Here is a 17,228-nt window from a genome sequence, read left to right on the forward strand (position 1 = left end):
TAGACTTTGGTATTGATTAGCAAAAAAAATTATGTTCGGGTTTGATCAGACTGCTTTTGCCAAAGTACTTCTTGCAGTTGATTTCTCTTAGACTCACAAGAGTTGATTAACTGTAGCTGATCGAAAGTGTCAGAATTGTTTGCAGCCTTTGAAATGATGAAAATCTAGGCCTTGAATTACCTAACCAACAAATTAGATTGTTTTTCATTTTTTCCACTTGACTTGAATTCAGCTCTTGTCAAGCTCCCAATTCTTTGCCTGCAACCTGGTTCTTCAATATGAGCTAAGTGAGTCATCAATTGAGATCTCCAAATTCTATCCTTGTAAGGAGCTAAAGGACTAATCTGCAACTTGAAACTGAGTTAATAGGTACCAATTTGTATCCGATGGAACCCAAAATTGACCAGTGGCCTTGTATTATGTTGTTCTAACACTATACAAGCTTGAAAGTTCAGAATATTGTAAATAATCTTGATTATTTAATTTTCTCAATTTCTACCCTTTTTAGGCTTGTTTTGCCAAGTAATTACCTTGTTGTGGTCTCTGGACAAGTTTGGTTGAGTTTGATCAAGATTTGTCCAAGTTATCAGCTGTTTAGTGTCCGCAAACTCTGATTCTAAGAATCTGGCTTAGGTCTCAATTTTGTGATTCAAATTTCACCAAATTTGATTTGTGGAGTCTAGATGTGCTTGACCCTGTGATATACTCAGTTCTGCTAAATTTCTCAATTCTGGAGCAAATGTAAATAATCGCGATTATTTACATTAGTTTTTTTTTGAACTTTTTTTTCCAAAAGTAAATAATTGTGATTATTTTCTTTTGGTAATTTTTGGTCATCTAAGCATGTACACTTGTTTAACACATCAAGATAAGCCTATAAGTCAAGTTTCACTGAATTTGAACAAGGTTTACCAAGTCACACTCAAGTTCTCGACATTCAGTACAGATTTCAGTTTTGGTCTGTTTTGTGATCCAAACTTCACGAGCCTTCACAAAGTATGTTTGCAATCATGCTTAGAGTCTATGGTATCAAACTTGATCGGTTTTGAGCCAAACGTTAATAATCCCGATTATTAACTTTTGACCTAAAATGACAACTTTTTTCAACTTTTTTAGAGGAGAGTCAAGTTTTTAGCATGTTTTGTGATCCAAACTCTGTGAGCCTTCACAAAAGATGTTTGCAATCATGCATAGAGTCTCTGGTATCAACCTTGATCAGTTTTGAGCCAATAGTTAATAATCATGCTTATTAACTTTTGACCTAAAATGAATATTTTTTTTGACTTTTTCTCTAAACAATCTTTTTATGATCTATTTTGAGTCTCTGAGTCAAGTTAAAAATTAATTTGGACAAGATTCATCAAGTTTATCAATTGTTTCATGTCTGCAGACTGTGATGTCAAATTTGGCTTAAGTCTCACTTTTATGATCCAAATTTCACCAAAATGGATTTGTGAGGTCTACTTGATGTGCTTGACCTTGTAGTATGCCCAAATATGCAAGATTGTCAATTTTTGGAGCAGATGTAAATAATCGCGATTATTTACTTCTGCTAAATTTTTGCAAGTTTTTGTTCCAATCTTGACACAGGTCTGTTAAGCACCTCAAGTTAAGGTCTTTAGCCAAGTTTCATCAAGTTTGGACAAGTTTTGTTCAAATGGTCATCAATTTTATGTTCGCAGACTGACTTTGCAAATTTAGTCACAATTTTCAATTTAATGATCCAAATCTTACCAAATTTGGTTTGTGGGCTTATTACAACATGGTTAAACTAGTGGTATGCTTACTTGGTCAAAAAATTTGAAAAATAGAGTATATATAAATAATCGCGATTATTTACAATTGATAAATTTTTTCATCTTTTGATCAAGTGATCTTGTACTCATGTTTATCACATCAATATAAGCCTATGAATCAAATTTCATCAAGTTTGAACAAATTTTTCCCCAATTTACACTCAAGACTCAGAAAGTCAGTACAAACTTTAGTTTTTACCCAGTTTTTTTTTAGTTTGGTGATCCAAATCTTTTGTGCCTTTACAAATTTTTTTTGTACACATGTAATGAATCACTAGTATGAACCTTGGTCAAATATGAGCTGAAAGATACTAATCGTGATTATTAACTTGAGGCCCAAAACTGACACTTTTTTGAACTTTTTCACTGGACAGTTCTTTCATGATCTATTTTGAGTCTATAAATCAAGTCAAAACTTAATTTTGGCCTAAAATGTCAAGAAAAAGTAAATAATCTGAGTTTTGGCCAACTCTTGAAAATTTTACCTCAAAGTGTCCTTGAGCTTACTCACTGGTTCATACAACCTTTAGGCGTACTCTCCAGACGGATTGAGTGGTTTGGAGTCCTTTCGTACTATTTCTAGCCGTAGACCTGAAATTCTGCAACTTCCTATAACAACTCACACTTGATTCTTTCAGAGAGAGCAATGTTTTGAAATCCACCTCGGATCCTACCTACCCTATTCCTAACGTCTCATGCAAAGGGATTGTGGAAAGTGTCCACAAACACTAGTTTTCTTGTTTTTTACGATTTTCAGAGCCTTGATCTTAAGACTTGTCTTGCCTTTCAATCATTATCAAAATCCTAATCTAAATCTACAATCCTACAATCCTGAAGGCCCTCAGCAAGTACGAATACTTCCAAACTACCTCTACACAGCAAAAAACGACAATCTTAAGCTATGCGGTTTCTAAAAAGAAAGTTTTACTCTAGGCGAACCTAGAGGAAGTAAATGGAAAACTACACAAGACGCTCTTGTTTTCCCTAATTTAGGTCTATTTGTCCCCGGCAACGGCGCCAAATGTGGGACACATGTCTAACCTCACCATCCTATCTTATTACAATATTAGCGAGAACCATGATTAATTTGTCAAACCATAGAACGAAGCTGACTCAACTAGTGTATAGAGGCTACAAGAGGTTGTCAATCTATCGAAAAACAACTAACAACCCACATCTAACTCAGGCTACACTCAAGTGACTGAAATCACCAAAAGCCAATAGCTCATCGGCAAACAAATCACATCCTTTACATTATCAAATGACATCCAAATGTAACGTAACTTCTGGACAAGTTTATAAGACCTAAGCACACATGTCTATGGTGTCAAACCCCACTTTAGGTCAAGTTCAAAAATCACGATTATACCTTGTCGTTTTCGACCCAAAATGCATCTAAATGCTTAGCAATGATACCCCAATACACCGCCTATGCTTAGTTTTTTATTTGATGGTGTAAATTTCTAGCTATGATGAAATTAGGCCGTGGGTCGGTGACGCCAAAATCTATAAATTACTGTGATGTGTTTATGTCAATGCATAGAGCTCTTACCTACGGTTGCAATGCAAAAAACGCAATCGCAATGTGACAACCGGAGAGGGAGTAGGAAGCGCGAGAAGGAGAGAAGTGAGCGCCGTTAGCTCATGCTGTGTATTTCTTATCCAAACACTTGATAAAATCTTTACAAAGTTGGTTTTATACCTTATCCAAGGTCTAAAATGTGTAATGTCCGGCGCCGAAGACCTTTAAGGCTCCACACTTATTGTATCTGCAACCTAGGTACACTAACTGACCTATGCTTTAGACCTTTGAACTCTTATTGATCCTGTAACACGTTACAATTATCACAATGGCTAAATAGTTTAGGAAATTACAATACATGGCCATTTTGGAAAAATGCGAAAAGTGTGTAACTCCAATCTTCACCGCTTCTTTGTATTCATCCTTGATGTGCATTTGTATGTCTTCGATCTTCGATCTTTAGCAGCTTCTGTTAACTCACATTGACTCAATTAACACTTGCTCTTATTGAACATTAGCTATCACCATATTGTTAGATACATAATCAGGCAGCTATACCTTTACAAGCACAGGCTCATCAGACTCTATCTCCGTGCCATAGGATGTGGACTCATCCTCTCTTTCCTCTTCCTTATCTCCCAAAAACTTGAACAGGTATCTTCAACTTCATCAGCACCATGCATCGATTTTATATCAGTATCTTCACATGCTTACTGCTCCACAATGGTGACCAGGTGGTTAGAGAGTGCTCTGGAGTGCTCAATAGGTGGTTAAAAAGTGCTAAACAAATTGTTAGAAAGCGCTAAGAAATTACTAGAAAGCGTTTTGATAGGACTTGTCAAGCATTTTTCTTATTTGCTCTGAATTCTTTAGAAGATGTTGAATAGAAGCATTCAAGCTTGTGCACTTAAGTCCATTCAAGCATGAAATGATCTTACTCTCCGCTATTGTTTATGCTATGGTTGGTAGGAAAGGAATATGGTTTTGGAATTTGAATTAGAAGCCTTGACGTCTTGAAGAGAATTTATAGATATTTGCCATGGTTAGCACACAAAACCAGTCATTGCATTTACAGTGGGAGTGGTCACTAGGTATATGGCGAATTTGGGTAGGAAGAATTGGGTAGCAGTGAGATATACTTGAGATACATCAAGGATTCAATCAACAAGTGCTTACACTTTTTTGGGAGCAATACTGCATCCATATTGGATACATTGAATCTGATTATGCGGGTTGTGTTTATAATATGATATTCACATGTAGCTACGTTTTCTTGTTTGCTGGAGTGATAGTCTCTTGGAGATCATGTCTCCAAAACTTCACTTCATCTTCCACCACTAAGGCCAAGTATGTTGTAGTCTCCAGTGCCAACAAGGAAGCTATGTGGTTATCTCATCTAGTAGGAGACCTTGATATACACCAGAATCTAGTGTTACATTGTGACACAGAGAGTGTGCTTGAGTTAGTGTAAGGGACTCCTCCTAGCCGTTACTTTTGACTACCACATCTAAGCCATCGACCATAAAAAGAAAAAGAAAATAATAGAAAAAAAATATTCAAGTAAATCTGGGTTCAATTCAAGTACCAAATTATAATAACAAAATGCTTTCGATTTACACCATGGGAACATGGGTATAACCAATGCATGAGAAATTAGCTTTTCATCTCAAGAAAAATAACAAAAAGAAAAAGATAAGGAGAAAGAGAAGACAAGTTGAATAAGTAACTTCAGCCATCAAATATATTCAGAAAAGGTTTAGAGGCATCATTGTCCCCTCACCGCCGTCGACTAAAGCCTCTATTTTGAAACCGTTTGTGTATATTGGGTGACTGTGTTGCATGTGGGAAACCTCTCTCAGCTAACCACATGGCACTATTTTTCTCATTGAAATGTCAACACAAATATCATCGATTTTTCTTTGCAGTTCTATGCGGCACCATGGCAGAGTGCACTCACCCATTGTGCACAATAAAGATTCCAGAAATTACCAAGTGCTTGAAACTCGGAATCGAGTACACAAAGTGGTTCACTATACTCAGCTTCAATCCACTTGTCATGAGATAAGTCCCTTAATATGATTTTTTTCTTCACAGAAACCAATGTTGACAAAAGTTCTTGTCTGCTTGAGCTTGATGAGGACAATATAGAACTATCTGAACTTGATGAGAACAAACACTACAAGAGGCTCTTCATATTAGTGACGCTCACACAGCGACGCTTATAGCGACGCCGGCTAGGGTAAAAAAATAACCGAGCGCGCCCAAAAACTCAGATCTCAGATCTGAGTTTTTCAGCGCCCTCAAGCAAGGAGTAGGTAACGCTCTCCCTCTCTCTCTCTCTCTCTCTCTCTCTCTCTCTTTTTCTTCTCCACACACACACACACACACACACGAGGAGAGGAAGGAGAGCCAGGTATGCTCCTTCCCTCTCCTCATTCTCATGTTCCCTTCCCCTCTTTCTCTCTCCCTCTCTCTCTCTCTCACACACACACATACACACACACACAGAGTGTTTTTGAGAGAGAGAGAGAGAGAGAGAGAGAGAGAGAGAGAGAGAGAGAGAGTACAAACAAAAACAAAAACGCACACACACATACATAAACAAAGAATGCACACACACATTGAGAGAGAAAAAGAGAGAGAGAGAGAGCATGCATAAACAAAAAACGCACGCATTGAGAGAGGAAAAGAGAGAGAGAACATGCATAAACAAAAAACGCACACATTGAGAGAGGAAAAGAGTGAGAAAACATGCATACGATCCAAAAAAACGCACACACATTGAGAGAGAAAGAGAGAGAAACTAATTTAACGTCGTAGGAAACTAATTAAAATTAAAAGACCTAAAGATCTAGCCGACGAGGAGTTGAACTCAAGACCTATTATTCAAGAGGGAAATGGCATAATCAATCTATCATACTTGGCATGCGTGATAGAAAGGTTATACCATTTATCTCTTTTTATTGGCACACACATCCACACACGCGCACACACACAAGAAGAAGAGAGTTATAACATCGTAGGAAACTATCTTAAAAGACGTTAAAGATTAGGTTATATGTAGACTTACATTAAATTAGATTTACGTTTATTTAAGCTAGATTTAGATTTACGTTATATTAGATTAGATTTAGGTCTCCATAGACTGCGATGCCTGCATGAAGCGGGTGAAGAAAACCCTCAATGGAATATAGGGTATTGCTGCCTTCACTCATGGTGGGCTCTGTCGATCCAAAAGTACTGGTGAAATGTCTTCAGAAGATAGGAAAGAAGGTGGATCTTCAGGGCGGCAAGAGTCACTACATCCCCGACACAATGACCATCTAGACAACCTCTAGTCATTAGACTTACGTTAAATTAGATTTAGCTTTATTTTTAGTTAGATTTACGTTTATTTAGATTTACGCTTATTTACGTTAGATCGAGTCCACGCAAGAATTACTTACGGTTTAGGGTTTAGAGTTAGTCGAACAGTGAAAAGATCTACTGTGAAAAGATGTTAAGATGAAGTGAAGTGCTACAGCTAGAGAAGAGGCAAAGGGGTTTTGTCCACTACATGCAGTATCATGTAGACGTGGGTGTGTAGATTTCTTGTACCCACAAATATAGGTATTGACCAATAAAGACGAGATTATAACCCGGTGGTTCTGATCTCCGTGCACCTCTAGACCGAGGTGTGCGGGGATTGGACATGACTAGAGAATGTGAGGTAAAGAGAGAGAGAGAGAGAGAGAGAGAGAGAGAGAGAGAGAGAGAGAGAGAGAGAGAGAGAGAGAGAGAGAGAGAGAGAGAGAGAGAGATAAGACGAAGAATGCCAATAGAATATTAAATTTGTTGTCCAGGTTATAAGTTTTTTATCCTCATTATGAGTAGCGACGAGGATGTGGGACCGTCCAACCGAAACATCTATCTCTCAACGAGGGTCTTATGTCCTTGTAATCAATGCAAGCATGCTGTGCGACGGACAAGACGTGTTTCTTTGCAGCATGTTCGCGAATTTGGCGAGTTCGATCCATCTATTATAGATCGAGTTGTTGCCAATTATAACTTGTCGGACTCTGACGCTGGCCAACAAGCAGCAATCTTGCAACCCAATAGACGTGTTCGCAGGCGCTTTGGTCAAGCAGCATATGTGAGGCCACAAGATGTAGGCTCTGACAGCTCGGGGGATGATCATACAGAGCACATTCCCAACGAGGCAATGTTTGAGCTCGAGATTGATGAAATGATCGAGACGATCATGGATTCAGAAAGGCTTATCTATGATGATATGAAAAGTGAAGCCGATACGCCATTGTATAATGGAGCACGTATGTTTAGATTGAAAGCACTCCTGGTTCTTCTCAACATGCAGGCAAAGTTTGGATGGAGTGACACTAGCGTCACAGCGCTTTTCAGGTGATCTATTACAATTAGTTTACTTTAATAGAACTCTAAATGTACAATGATCTGATAGATTTTTACACCACTGTATCATATTTTTATGTTGTGTAGATTGCTGAAAGAGCACATACTACCAGCTGACAATGTGATGCCAGATTCCCGAGATGAAGCAAGAAAGATTTTGCGAAACTTGGGGATGGATTACAATTCTATCCACGCTTGTCCTAATGACTGCATTCTTTTCAGAGGGGAATACACAGACATGGAGAAGTGTCCGAAATGTGATTCCGAAAGATATCGAGTAGATCTCCACGGGACAAAAATTCCACAAAAGGTTTTGCGACATTTTCCTCTGCTTCCTCGCATCAAGCATTTCTTCGAATGTAAGTCCATGGCCGCCCTAGCATCATGGCATGAGGAGAATAAATCTTCGGATGGTGTGCTACGAATTCCTGCAGATTGCGCAGCCTGGAAACATATAGATGGAACATGGTCGGATTTTGCCAGGGAAGCTCGAAATTTGCGCTTAGGCCTGGCTATGGATGGCGTAAATCCATTTGGTCAAAGATCAACATCTTACAGTGTATGGCCCGTTGTCATCGTCAACTACAACATTCCCCCGTGGTTGACTACAAAGAAGGGGCACCTATGGCTAAGCTTGATTGTGCCAGGGCGATATAAAGTGGGGAATATGGATGTGTATCTTCGTCTAGTATTGGAAGAGCTACAACAATTGTGGATTGGCATAGAGGTGGTGGATATGAGCCGACACACAGGACGACGGAATGCTTTGATCAGAGGCATTCTAATGTGGACCATGCATGACTATCCCGGGCTAACAGAATGCTCAGGTGATCTATTGACACTCCTCACTCAGACACTGTAAATATTGTTTTTTCCCATAGTTGATCTATTATCATGTGTATACATGTAGGGCTTCAAACAAGCGGATATAGAGCATGTGTCACATGTGGACCTAGACTGAATGCACGTAGGGCACCCTCACTGAAGAAGCAAATCTACGAAGGTCATCAAGCGTATCTTCCAGAGAATCATGTGTTACGCGACGGCTTTTTGGGAAGAGAGCCACCAAGGATGTCTGCACAAGCATGGTTAGAGCAGAAGGAGATGTGCGATGACGGATTGCCTCCAGGGATGAAGAGACTATCTCTATGGTACGAGTTACCATACTGGCCCCGACTCATGATCAATCACTTGCTCGATCCAATGCACATATTCAAGAATGTGGGTAATCTACTATGGGACCATTTGACCGGCAAGAAAGATACTTTGGGAGCCAGAGTTGACCTTAGAAATGTGGATCGTATGGAGCAATATTGGCCGCAAACAGCGTCTGATGGATCGATAAAACTCCCTAAAGCACCATGGATTTTCATAGGAGCCCAAGAACGCAAAGTAAAAGAGGCCATTCGATCTTTGCGGACCCCCACTGGCGTAATGCACTCGCTCCGAACGTGTTTTACTAAAGAAGGAAAGCTTACCGGTTTGAAGTCACACGATTGGCATAAAATGTGTCAGGTACGTTCATAGTGGTCTTTAATATCATTGCATAAAATGTGGACTTTAATATCATTGCTGCACAAACTTTACAGTTTATTTTACCGGTTGCCATTGAGGGATGTTTGTCTCTCGACATCCGTAACACAATCTACAAACTTGCAAAGCTGGTGCAATGGATCTCACAAAAGGAGATCAACGTAGACTCCATACCATTCGCCAAACTAAATGCTGCGGAGCTTGTGTGCATGTTTGAGAAACATTTTCCTACTACAATGCTAACCATTCAGGTGCATCTTCTTGTTCACATAGTTGATGAGGTGGAAATAGCTGGCACAGTTCATTCCAGATGGATGTTCTTCTTAGAGCGTTTCATGAAAATGCTTAAGGGATATGTGCGTCAAAAGGCATGTCCGGAGGGTAGCATGGCAGAAGGTTGGTTGGTATCAGAGTCCCTAGTGTACATTGGAGAGTGTCTAGACGGATTTGATAAATCCCGGGACACGCTATGGCGAACCATAGATGATGAGCGCATATTTGGGATTGTCATGTGCAATCTCGGTGTTGAGAAGAAGATGACGGAAGATCTAGAGGCTAAAATCAACCGATTTTGCATGCTTCACAATCCAGTGATGCAAAAGTGGATTTCACAATATGAGGATGGAAAGCAAGAGCGACAAAGGGCACGAATCGAGTGGAGACGCGGAAGACGACCACCGATGCACTATCCAGCGGTTCTGGAGAGCCTACCAACCTTCATGAGCTTAAGATGGTTGCACAACCAATTGAAAAGCGCACAACAATGCGGTGACGAAGTGACTGAAGAAGAGTGGGAGTACTCTCGGGGTTGTGCGACCAAGGTAAGTTTGCAATGTACGACTAGCAAGTGACTTTATTTAATAACGTTTGAACGGCCACTCATAATCTTTGTTCGTTGTAGTATAAGTCATACACAGCAGCATGGTGTAAAGGTCGACATTTTAGGGTGGAACGAATCGACAAAAAGCGTTTTACTCAAGATTGTGGAATCATGGAAAAATTTGAACAGTCTAGTCGACGACGTTCCTCTGATGCAGATCCTGTGGTGGCGGAACTTACTTACTTCGGCACGCTGCAAGAGATTTTGAGAATCGATTACAGAGGATTTTTTGTCGACTTGTTCGACGTGCAATGGTTCAAGATAATCATGGAGGGTCGCAACGCTACTATGCGTAGAGGAGAGTCTGGTTTTCTTGAGGTGGATTCTACTAAGAAATGGACTGACCTAAGAGACACTTTCGTACTACCCGAGCATTGTGAACAAGTAAGTATGTAAATAGTTAACATCCCCCTTTTACAAGTTATGTGCTTGAAAGCTCTCATGTAAGTTATGTGGCTCTGGCAGGTAATATTTCATCCTACAAAGTCTACATCAAACTGGTGGTACGTCATAGAGGTAGCCCCTCGTAGTGCAAGGACGTATGAAGGCTACCATGTGCCAATCACAACAACATCAATGGAGGAGATCAGAGAAGATGCTCAATCAGAAGCCGCTGCGGTGGTGCCAGACGAGCATCAAGATGATACTACTCTATATGGGGTGCATGCAGAGGAGCTACAAAATGAAACAGAGGATATGTGTTTAAACGGAGAGCTCTATATAGATATAGGAAGTTATACTGAGTTATGCGAGGATGAGAGAGAGATCTCTTAAAGCCACAAATATTGTATTTGAACAATTTTGCTCCGTGTTGTAAAAGCTCTGGCTCTCTAAGTACCTTCCATGGTGTATAACGGTCTTTTCTACTCGCGCTCACATCTTTTGATTGAAAATTCTGAGTTTTCGACTTGCCTCTTCTATCACTCGATTCATTGCGTCATTGTATTTATATGCGTCATTACGTCATTGTATTTAATGGTCTTTGCGTCATTGTCTACTCTATTCATTCAATATTAAGTTTAAATATTTGTGTGTTTAATGCAGGTATGGATGATGAGGAGTTTCTTTCTTCTTTGTCACCGCAGCAGAGACAGTGGTACGTGGAGCGTCATCGCTCTGGCGCATCATCGCGCGTTCCTACACCATCCGCATCTCCCTCTCTTTCGGAGCATTCGGCGCGCTCCGAAGCCTCGGCGTCGACGAGACGAGCTTCACACTCGTCTAGACACCGGCGCTCTAGTGGTGGCGGTGATAGCCGTTTTTTCGGCTCTTTGTAATTGCCACAGTGAGTTACCTCACCCTACCAAAATCACCCAAACACTGTGGCTATCCCTACCATTTCACTGTACATAGGCGTGCGTGAGTCACGGGACTTTTCCCATATCTTCTTAAAAACCCTCAGCTAGCTAGTCACTGGGCTAGGTGAGCCAAAAAAAAATAAAAAAAATAAAAAAAATAAAAGTATATTATGGCCTCTTTGTGTGTAAATATTTCATTGTATATATGGCCTAAATATAGGGATTTTTAATAATTATTTTGGTATTTTATTTAAATATTTCTACTTAGGTATGTGTTTTATGTACACCTTCTTTCATCCTCTTACACCATAATTATATTTTTTATTTTTATTTTTTTTGCCAATATGTACATACTCTAACCTCATATTTTTCCTTTATACAAATCACTCCCACATTTTCACCCTCACCCTCGTGAAAAAAAAAAATTGATTTCTACTCATTGGTTACTTTTATTATATTATTTACTTGCATATCTTTTCCTCTTTCACCCAAAATAATTCAAGGAGGGACCATATCATATGATTCCAATATCTTTCCATATCCATAACTCCTCCATATTTTTATTATTATTTTTACTCATTATTCTAACACCATGTGCTCATTGAGCTAAAGTCCATGAATAGTCCATACACTAGTCCCACCATGTATATATTTCTTATTTCACCAATAATCCTCCTCCATGCATGGGTCAAGGGCAACTTGAATGCTTTGTATTATAATATGACAAAGGAGGGGCTCACTCTTGGATGCATTGTACAAATTCAACAAAGGAGGGGACCACTAAAAGACTTTTGCAGCATAAAAAACAGGCTTTTTGGTGAGAATTTTGGCACCTATCTCCACTCCGAATTTGGAGCGGTGGTCAAAAGAGAAAATGTAGCCTACGCTCTGAATAATCACCCCAAATTTTTTCATGATTTTTGGAGCTACCAGCTGTGAGCTATGATTTTTTTAGTGGACCCCAGTTTTCCCATGCTATGCAGCCACACTCTCTCTTCCACTTTATCATTTTCCTCTTTCACACACACTTCTCCACTCATCATCCCCATCTCTCTCACCACTCCTCTCTGCACACTACTCACCTTCTCCTCAACCTTGAAGAATAAGAGAAACCATGGTGAACTCATACCTCCCACACACAATTCCATTCCAAAATTGACCACCTAGTCTCATTTTTCCTCCTCCAAATTACCCATATCTATCAAAAAACCACAAAATTCAGCCTCTTCTCTTAAAAGATAGCATCATGGTGGTTGATTACTCAGCTTCAATTACCTTGTCTCTCAAGGAAGGTCAAGAGTGGAGAAAAAATGTACCGTCAAAGCTAGTGGACCGTCAACAAGCGTCAAAATTGGCCCTACTCAAGACACTTGGAGCATCAACCTTGTAAGAAATCCACCTTTTCTTACCTCTTAAGAGTTTTTCTTCCTTATTTGTATCCTACATGGATACTCCCATTGTAAATATTCAATTCCATTTGTAAATTAATACTAACTCTACTAACACTAACCCACTATGAAAAGTCCTATCACCTCCATTTCTCTCCTCTCTCTTTCCCCACCAACTTCTTGATAATTCCAAGCAAAAGAAATTAGATAAATTGCTGAAAATCTAACTCAACCATGGTTAGAGGAGTAACCCTAGCCTTCAAAATTGCTATAAAAGGAGGGTGTAGCTAGCATAAAAGGGGGAGCCATAAGCAAGAGCACTATGCTATAGCTTGAGAAGCCAAGCTCAACCTCTCTAGAAGGAGCTCTTGAGTGGAAGCTCATTGTCTTATGCATGTACATGTGTTGTAATAGGGGATTAGCAAGGGAAATCTATGCCATTGTAAGAGAGAGAGTGATCATTCAATTGAGAGTAGGAAATCTATCATTTCTCCTACTAGTGTAAGCCCGACATTCGCTGAATCAAGGAGGGTGGATTTGGACTAAGCTTGGATACTTTGTCTCCCTTCCAACGTGAAGTAATGGACAACAATGATGCGTAAGTGTCTTGGTGTTTTTTTTGTTAAGTTCTTGATAGCTTGTCTCTGGTGTTGTCATCAATCTAGCCATAAATCCCACATACTGTAAGAGGGCGACAGGGTGGAGAGGACTCCCCTGGCCTTAAGACAGTGATTGGGGTGGCTTTTCTTGTGATGTGTTGTGGTGAAATTTACGCAAGCTATGTTGAACAAGTACTAATCTCACTTTGATTTGTCATGACAGATTTGTAAGAAGGTATTAATGCAACAAGCACCCCCTCCCCCTTTCTCTCTCTTTCTTAAATATATAGTTGTGTTTGCTTGATCATCGCCGATACGTTTCAAAGCAGCCCGAGCACTATCTCTCTCTCTCTCTCTCTCTCTCTCTCTCTCTCTCTCTCTCTCGTGTTTTAGTGTGTGAGAGTATTCCATTGGTGTTAGGGTTAGTGTAAATTCCTTGCTTGTTTGTGGGTTGCTCTAACGATTCTCCTCTTTTGCGTCCTAGTTCGCTCTTAAACTAGGTGGTGCCCCTTGTGTAGTTGGGATTTGGCGGTGGGTTTGTTGTTTTGGTTTGTGTTGTGTTGTGCCCCAGCCCCATTGAGCAGCACGGGAGCCTTGAAGGGTGTCTAGAGGCCACTCTTCTTGTTGCCCGCCCCGGACCGCCTCAGCGGTGGCGGTTGTTGTGGGGATTCCGCCACCGATGCTTCCACACCGCCTCGTGTTCGACGAGGCTCTTTACCCTCCCCTTCTTTGCCCGCCCCCACACCAGCCACAACATCGCCATCTACGCCAGGTTTTGCACGACTGACTGTTCCTAGAAGCTACACACCTCTACCTACTCCGCCAGGAGCCACCCCACTCGACACTCCTCGCTTCGGGGCCCAGACGCCGGTGGAGACACCTGACGTCCGTACCCCGATCGACACGCCGCTAGAGACCCCTGCCGGGACACCCAGGTTCACGCGTCACCGGCCAGAGGGCTTGCCTTACTCCGTCGACATCAGCGGCGGCATCATTATGGATGATGATGGCAAGAAGGTGATCTCCCGCATGCGTGGTCTTTGCTCTCAGCTGTTTAGACACTACATACTAAACAAATGGAGTGAAGTACCAAGTGATTTAAAAAACAGAGTCATCAGCATACTTCATGATGAGTTTCCCGTTCCAACACGGGATCAGCGCTTCAATGAAGACCTGATGAAGATTCGAATGCGCGAATACTGCAAACACAAGCGTTCCGAAGTGCAAAAAGCAATCAAGAATGGGTGGAACAGGCCAGATTGGTTGGCCAAAGAAGATTGGAAGAATGCGAAGAAAGCAGCGCGCGAGAATCCCGACAAGTGGAAGGAACAAAAGGATGCAGCCAGAGCGCGAGTAGAGACAAGGAGCTCGCACCACTTGGGGAGCGGTGGATGGGCATCATTTGAGGCCGATTTTGTAAGTCTTTTCACATTGCTCTTTATGCATGTTTGATAGTTTAGGGTTTATGAGTTTTTTAGTTCTAACATAATGAAATCTTTGTATGTTTTGACAGTGGTCGATGACAGGACGTGATCCCACACCGTACGAGCGCGAGTACGCAGGCAGGAAGGGCTTAAACGCCCTGATGGATATTCTCAGTTCTCGCGGCGGCATGGTTAGTATTAGGGTTTACTCTTTTTTATTTTTTGTATTGTTTTATAAATGTCGTTATATGTTTATACTTACTGAAAGCTGTCTTATTGTCTTTTTTTGCAGAATCCGACAGATACGCCGCTTGGACGCGATGAGACGTCTGACTAAACGACGTCAGTTTAGCCGTAGCTAGATAGCATTAGTTTAGGGTTTCTCATAGCTTATGTATCATGAGATGGATTTTATACGTCTTTTTGAACCATGTATATTATTACATTTGTCACCGCAGTTCCTTTTGCCAATCAATTCTTTATGCCTATGATGTTGTACAATTGTCATTATTACATTTTCCAATCAATTCATTTTGCCTATGATGTGTACAATTGTCAATTTTGCAAACAATGCGTCTTGTGGGTGACTATTTTGGGTCTATTATCTACCTTTGCACTTTTTTTAAAAAGTGAATCAAGTACAATATGGTTGATGGGTGGCAGGGCATTCAATGCCCTGCCACCAAAAAAATATTCTCTCAGGCGTCGCTATAAGCGTCGCTATTTATGGCTCTGTAGCGTCGCTATGAGCGTCGCTATAGTCTTCTGTGTAAACGTCGCTATAGGCGTCGCTATATGCGTCGCTATATAGCGACGCTCTCGTAGCGACGCTCGTAGCGACGGTTTTAGCGACGCCGGGGGTTATAAAAACCCAATGTATTTCCGTCGCTAACAGCGTCACAAGAGCACGCAACCTCTTGTAGTGAAAATAGAGCTATCTAAGGGTTTTCAGCATGACAAGGATGTTGTAAAAAGTGGGGATAGAGTGGAGGACCCCGAGACTGAACCCTTTGTGGTTGATAACCATGGCAAGGAAATTATTGGACATGACTCTAGCAAGGTCTTGACCAACAACCAGGAAGGTAATGCAATGCATATATGTAGCGTTTCATTTTTGTTGGAGAAGATTTAGGTTTTTTTTCCCTAAACCTTATTGTGATCCCAAAGGATAAAGTGGAGGATGCAGAGGATGTGGAGACATTACTGGTAATTGCAAATACCATGAGGAAGAAACGTAAGTGACAGCAAGAGGAAGGAGTGCATCATCCAGATCCAAAGAAAAGTACTAATCAAGACCCCCCCAAAACCCGCGCACATCGGAAACTTTAAGTTCCATGTGTTTTTTGTGCTATTTACATATTTTGAATATAAGATAGATTTTTTGTCTCATGGTGTCAATCTTCACTACAATTTACTAAATGTGGTTTTTTGGGCATTGTAGTAAAAATACAAGTGATTGGTAATGTTGGGCACCAGCATTATGCTCAAGAAGACCTGGGGCACTTTGATCAGGAGGCACCCCTAGTAACGCATTTTTCTGTCCCTCACCTTTCGGAGGATAATAGGCTTGGCTTGATCATTAGTATTAATGATCTGATTATTTTCACTCACAACAAGAGAGAGGGACCAAGCCCGCTTAACGTGGACACGTTGCACTTTTGGAAGGTGAAGCAAGACAACAATCTGAACCACTATGTGCACCATTTATAGAGTGGTTTGTTCTTGGCTCTAGCTAGATTGTTGAAGTGTATGTCTGGAACACAAGCCCTTACCGAGACCTAGAAAAGAGGCTAGAATTGTGCTTGCCTCAGGCCCGCAGGTGTTGGAATGGGTGGATTGCGAAGGAGGCATGCTATAGAAGCTCTTGGCTTGACGAGCAAGGGGAGAAGATTCCCTTTCTAGTCTTGGGCACTTTTTGGAATGAGTTTCCACGATTCAACAAAGATAACACCCTCCTGCTAGATGAAAAATATCTTAGGTGCTGCTTGAATGACGAAGACTCCTATGTTATCTTGCCTTCTTTAGAGGACCTAACGAAAGACCAATGGAGAGGTTTATGCATCATGAAGTTTTGCCATTTGTCTATGAGTGGAAGAAAACAAATAATCAATCAGAGTTGATCACTGTTTGTAAACTGGATTCTAGAAGAAGAGGGTGGTAGACTCTTCGAAAAGCTGAATCTGTGAGGGAAAAATTATCAAGCGGAAAAGGCAAAGTGCTGCCTCCACCACCTCCACAAACACGTTATAAAAGGCCACATTCTGATCTCTAGTCTCAACAGAAATCTTAAGAGTTGTGTACCTATGATCATTTATGTAAATATCCATGATGAGTTTGATAGTGTAACTCATGATAATGACTTCTTTTTGTAAATTGGGGAA

This window comes from Adiantum capillus-veneris, chromosome 20, assembly GCF_014529385.1.
Source record: "Adiantum capillus-veneris isolate H3 chromosome 20, ASM1452938v2, whole genome shotgun sequence".
NCBI lineage: Eukaryota > Viridiplantae > Streptophyta > Polypodiopsida > Polypodiales > Pteridaceae > Adiantum > Adiantum capillus-veneris.